This window comes from Eucalyptus grandis, chromosome 2 (assembly GCF_016545825.1).
Source record: "Eucalyptus grandis isolate ANBG69807.140 chromosome 2, ASM1654582v1, whole genome shotgun sequence".
NCBI classification, from domain to species: Eukaryota; Viridiplantae; Streptophyta; class Magnoliopsida; order Myrtales; family Myrtaceae; genus Eucalyptus; species Eucalyptus grandis.
The window spans coordinates 53,896,503-53,902,502 of NC_052613.1; the positions used below are offsets into that span (position 1 = coordinate 53,896,503).

General features: G+C 38.4%; 1 long non-coding RNA gene across 1 annotated transcript; it reads right to left on the bottom strand.

Moving 5' to 3' along the window:
• Nucleotides 1-2,144: 2,144 nt before the first annotated feature.
• Nucleotides 2,145-3,937, bottom strand: LOC104433754. The gene is made up of 2 exons (XR_005548041.1): nt 3,171-3,937; nt 2,145-2,985 (listed from the first exon to the last, which is right to left on the bottom strand). It is a non-coding gene; the product is annotated as an uncharacterized LOC104433754 (long non-coding RNA).
• Nucleotides 3,938-6,000: the final 2,063 nt, after the last annotated feature.

The following is a 6,000-nucleotide window of genomic DNA, read 5'->3' on the forward strand; positions in this document are numbered from 1 at the left end:
CACATCACCTTTATTATACGTTGCTTCCTTTGCTTCACCGCTAATGCTATCATCTTGACAACCATACTTTTGAAACTAATGATGACTCACGTAGCCTACTTTATATACTCCAAATAACAACAATCATACTTTAGTTGAGACTTTCATCGAATTGACAAGACTCAATGATCGCAGAAAATCAGTGGTTTAAAAAATATTTTTTTGAAAATGATTATTTGTTTCGCTTAAAAAAGCTAATCGACAAAAAATATTTTCATCATTAACAATCATCTTTAGCTAATATCTAAAGAGTTTCATTGATAATGAAAATATTTTTCATTCATATATTTTTGTGAATGATAAAAACAAATACTCTTAGAAAATGATTTTTCAAATCGTTATTTCGTTACTCATAACTATCAGTACTTGATTTTTCAGCGATATCAAATACTGCACAAGCTAATCCTGACGGCATTTAGTATTAGCACTCCATACCTTGTCGTATCGAAAAGATAGGGAAAATACGAAGACAATGATCGATGATTCTAGTCTATTGTATTAATTTTGCCCCATTTCACAAATAATCAGTCCTAAGCCCACCCCAAATTCCAACAAAGAGTACAGTCTTAATCTCTTGGGTAGGGATTGTTTGTTTGGGCCGTGGAATTGCTAAAGACATTAATTTGGATTTCTAGAAAGATGAAAAGGGGGAAAAAGAAGGATATAAAATGGGGAAATATAGATTGGGCTTGGCAGTGAGGTCAGCAAGGCCCATGAACAAAATTAATTTGGCCCAGAATTGGAGCTTATTAGAAAATGACATAAATAGTCCATGAACTTTGATTTAATATCTAATGAAGTCAATGAACTTATTCAAGATGGTTCTCAAACTTTAGCTTAATGTGCAATGTGGTCCTTGGACTTTTAATTTATTCAATATGGTCCCTAAACTATAAAAAAATCTTCAATACTGTTCTTTCATTAATTCAAGTTTAAGAACAACATTAAATATTTTCATAAAGTTCAGGAGCTAAGTTGAAAATGTACTAAGAGTTTAGAGATCACTAAACAAATTAAAAGTTTAGGGATCACATTGCATATTAAGCTAAAGTTTGGGAACCAAACTGCATACTTGATTAAAATTCAAAGATCACACTGAACAAGTTTAAAGTTTAAAGATCATATTACACATCAAGCCAAAATTTAGAAACCATTTGTGTCGTTATCCTGAGCTTATTCATATATTTTGTTTTGGGTTTCACTTGATAAAGCCAGATCAACATAAAACAAATTCACGAATCATTGCCTGACACATGGCACAAATACAAGTTCCCCTCAATGCAAATGACCAGTCAAGATAATGCAAGACGAACAGTTCCCCTAACTAGCAGGAAAAGTAGAAATTGTTGGATTTAGTAGCATATTGGATATTCACCATTCATATCATCTATTCACGGGATTTCTACGGCTCAAGGAAGAAGAGAGGGTTTTGCAGGCAATACTATCGCCATCTAATATCTTCTGTTTAATCCAAGCTCTTGCAAATGCAATCTTTGGTGGTTCCCTCCATAGAAAGATCACGCTCGTTTTAGTACCATCTCTCTAATGCTTGAAGCGCTAATTGAAGACATCTTTAATGATTGACTGCGCGGATCTTGAAATGGCAAATCTTAGCAGACTTTTGTGACCAGTCAAGATTATGCAAGACGAACAGTTTCCCAACAAGCAGGAAACTAAAAGTAGAAATTGTTGGATATAGTAGCATATTAGATATTTACCATTCATATCATCTATTCACAGGATTTCTATGGCTCAAGGAAGAAGAGAGGGTTTTGCAGGCAATACTATCGCCATCTAATATCTTTTGTTTAATCCAAGCTCTAGCAAATGCATTCTTTGGTGGTTCCCTCCATAGAAAGATCATGCTCGTTTTAGTACCATCTCTCTAATGCTTGAAGCGCTAATTGAAGACATCTTTAATGATTGACTGCATCGATCTTGAATGGCAAATCTTAGCAGACACTTGCATGTTTGTAAACATATCTTTCGAGAGAAGCAGAATGAAACACACATAGATAGATCGACGGTCTAAAACCTACTGCCGCCAACTTTTAGACCTACTCGATCATCACTCCTGTGATAAGCTCAGACCAAGCACAAGAAAATGCGAGAAAACAATGTGATTGTGCACTGCATTCAAACAAGATATAAATTGGAGAGATCAAAGGCAGAAAGATTTGATACACGATAGTGTAAATTGTGTGCTTGTAGGGGAAAAATCATCCTCAACAGCAGATTTTGAAGTATGAAATCCAAAGTAGCAGTGCCTTCCAAGTTTAATGCAGTCTAGTCTCGACTTTTGCCTTCACTCTCACCACATTTCTGAAGACAACCAACTCTTTTCATTTCAGTCAATATGATCTCCTGATAATTACTTCATTGCGTTGAGATCCTTGCTGAAAGGGCAGTTCCCGAGTCATATCAACTAGTGTATGGAGTTGGAAACGTGTTCCAGGCTATTTCTTCTTCAGTCAAGATCAGCAAATACTACTTATAGACAAGCAAGTACCCAACAAAGTCATATAAAGTCTGAACCAATTCAATCCAGATAGATGAGAATAAAGATGGTTGGATGCTGCATTTTCTCTTCGTCGATGATCAACAATGTTCATTAAGCCAATTCATACTAAGTCCAGGTTCCCTAATCTGCAATAATACCTGTTCTTGACCAAGAACTAGAGACACAGGACCTGACCTAGTGATTGACAAAAGAATGTACTTCAGAATTTAAATACAATGTCTCGAATTATGACTCATCGACAAATAAATACAGTTTGGACAAAAATTTATAGTTAACCACGGACAAGATTGCAGCAAGTGATTTACAAGTGTACTAAATCAGAAGTGAGTACTACAATCAATGTATAAGTGGACACACGAATTGACGGAGAGGGAACTGGGAGAAGACAATCTCATTCTTTCTTCTTCACTGACTATGTTGCAACGCTGTGGAGAATGGTAACAGTTCATAAGTAATCGATCTTAGCATGCCTCTTGATAAGTCAATAATTACATTCATTCTCAAACAAGATTGATGACTTTTGCGACTTATTGTAGCAAGGTAGTTCAGACAAAAGGTATTCCTTTATCAAACAAGTAGCGTCAGATGGGGGTTTTGCTTGGTATCTTACCCTCCAGAGGAATATGAAGCCCTTAGACAATGGCTTGAGAGAGATGCGATCAGGACATCTTCTCAGCCTCAAGATGCAGCAACACCTATGTTGCAAGGAATAATCGACTTACATCATGATGTTCTATTCTTCCTCATTCTGATTTTGGTCTTCATTTCACTGATCTTGACACTAGTGTATGTGAAGTTACAAAGAGAGGTGTATATATATATATACTGACAAGGGTAAATCTTATTTGAACCAAAATTGCTAGGGATCAAACAAGTGCATCGAGGGGGCAAGGGTGAGCTAAGAAAAGCAGCAGTAGCTTGATGAAACATCCTATTTTCAGAATCAACCTGAATGAACCATGAAATGAATTGAACAATAACATACCTCTCTAGCATTCTTGGGCCAAAATGGATCGGAACTCGAGACCGGTGATTCATCTGTGACCGTGAGTATCACCAATGGCCTGGCATGTGGAGCGGAAAGAAGCATGTAGCCAAGAACAACTTGCCAACTTCACTATTTCCATTAATTTAACATACACGGAGATAGATCCAATCCAAATAAATAAGAAGAAAGAGAGTCGGCAAGTCATCCTTGGCTGCACAACATGCTTTCGACACCTACACGCAATGCCATACATGAGAGAGAGAGACAGAGAGGGAACTCATCATTTTCCTTTCCATGATAGAAGAAGCTCTCATTCGTCGCCGCAACCACAAGCTCATCAAGGTTCCGAGGACAAGCCCTAAGATCCAAGGGAAAACAACCCTTCTCTCTCCCCCTTCCCTTTCTTTTATCTTTCTTTTCTTTATGGTTGATTTGGAACGAGGCTAATTAGGGTTTTCTCTCTTGCTATGGATACAGTGTCAACATTGGAAGAGAAAGGGGAGGCCACTTGAGTCTTTATATGAAGACCTGACCGATAAGGGCTGAATCAAAGATTCACAATTGTAAAAATAAAAGAGGAGTAACGATAGATAAGATTGTAATCGATGTAGGTGTGTGAAAAGGGAAAATTTTCAAAAGACGATAACTTTTACTCCTAAAAGTAATCATTTTTATAAAAGAGAGACTAACCTAGATTTATGCGATACGCATTAGAGGGAAACATAAAGCCACCCAAGAATAACCCGAAGCTCCAAAACATAAAAGCCCTAATCAACCACGTCCCATAGCATAAAAAATGAAGAGGAGTGCCGGAGCTTGTGCTATAAGAATCAAAGGGGCAGCATTAAAATGACATTGGTTTGCCACGCTAAATAAATTAGCTTCCAAAAATGAAAAATGGAGGCATTTATCTCGAATTGAGGTCCGAAGAAGACAGCTGCTTGAAAGATCGATATCCAAGTATGGCCCAATAAAATATACAGCTGGTACATTAAGGGATAAGGTTCTCTCTTCTATCCTCAACTCTCTCTCTCTCTATCTGTATGTCCAGTGTCCTCTCTTAAAGTTCTCGACACATCTCACGCTGTAAGAGATATGACTGGTAGTCATTCATTGAAAAGGAAACCCACATGCATGCAGAGAGAGATCCTGCTATATATCTCAGAAAGGAAAGTCCATTTGCCTGACTGTATGCTCAACCATTCATTTTAGCTCACACAAATCCAAGAAAAGCTACAATGACTTCTCATTTCTGTGTTAACACTTCGTACAAGGAACAATTAATAAGGTTTTGGGTCAATTCGGGCTCACTGTCTAGCAATTACTGGGGACAGTCTAAAAAGGTAAGGACATTACGTGGAAAGAGTTGAGGGATTCGATGGCGATATGCCGTGCTGGTTGTGGGTCTCCTTTTGGAAGTGCAGAAATAATGCATTTCACGTGCAGGCTCTCCAGTATCTCCACAGGTCCCCCAAAGGGCAAGTTCTAAGTGACATGAACGGTTTACCAAAATAGTGGGTGATTATTAAAAGCTAATCTGGCAAAACACAGAGAGAGAGAGAGAGAGAGAGAGGCGCAAATACAGATAATGGCGCAGGAGAGAATCTTGTTTTCACTGAACAGTAGGGATAGAAAAAGGTTCTCGCTCCGACGGACGGTCTCGCACGCACTGTTTCCGGATAAACATATGGATGTGTATCATATCAGTGAGTGAGAAAGTGAGCGCCTATAATATAAGGTAATAAAAAAGACATGTTGAGAGTGAAAATGACGTTACGTGGAAAGCAAAGACTCTAGAGACCGATTATTAAGGCTACCCAGGGGAATGAACGAACATACAAGAAGCGCCTAGTAAGGGTTTCGATTGGGAGGATTTTCGTTCGCAGCTAATATTGTTTTCTACGTTGTTTTCATACATGTAGATGGCGACGTCTTTGCCCGTGACCAGTGACTACGGGGGGGCAAAATCTTAACTAGATCAGCAGGCTAAATAAAACAGGTATAATTTACTCGGAATCCGTACACTAATCAAAGTCTACAGAATTGCTGATTAAAATTACGGGGCACCCCTTGCAATCGGGAGGGGGCAGCGACTAGCCGACAAGACAACCAGCCTATTCTATCCTCAGTCCATCATTGCAAACCTGGTTTAGTCAGCAAAGCGAATCCAAAGCCCAAATATAATTCTGACTTGTTTTTGCAGCTTTGAAAGTTGATCAGACTTTTTTTAGGGCGTCTGCTAAGAGAAGATAACATTGTTTCTATAGATGTGTGTTTGCAAGAGTGCAGTTGTGCAGGGATGCACGCTCGAACGTGTAGAAAGACGGTAATTTTCTTGCGGCAGACAATTAAATTTGCCTCTGAGGGCCATGTGCATGTAAGCAAGTGGTATTGATATTCGCAGAGAAGATTTGCCCTTTTGCCTCATTTATCCATCTTTTCCTTTGAAAAA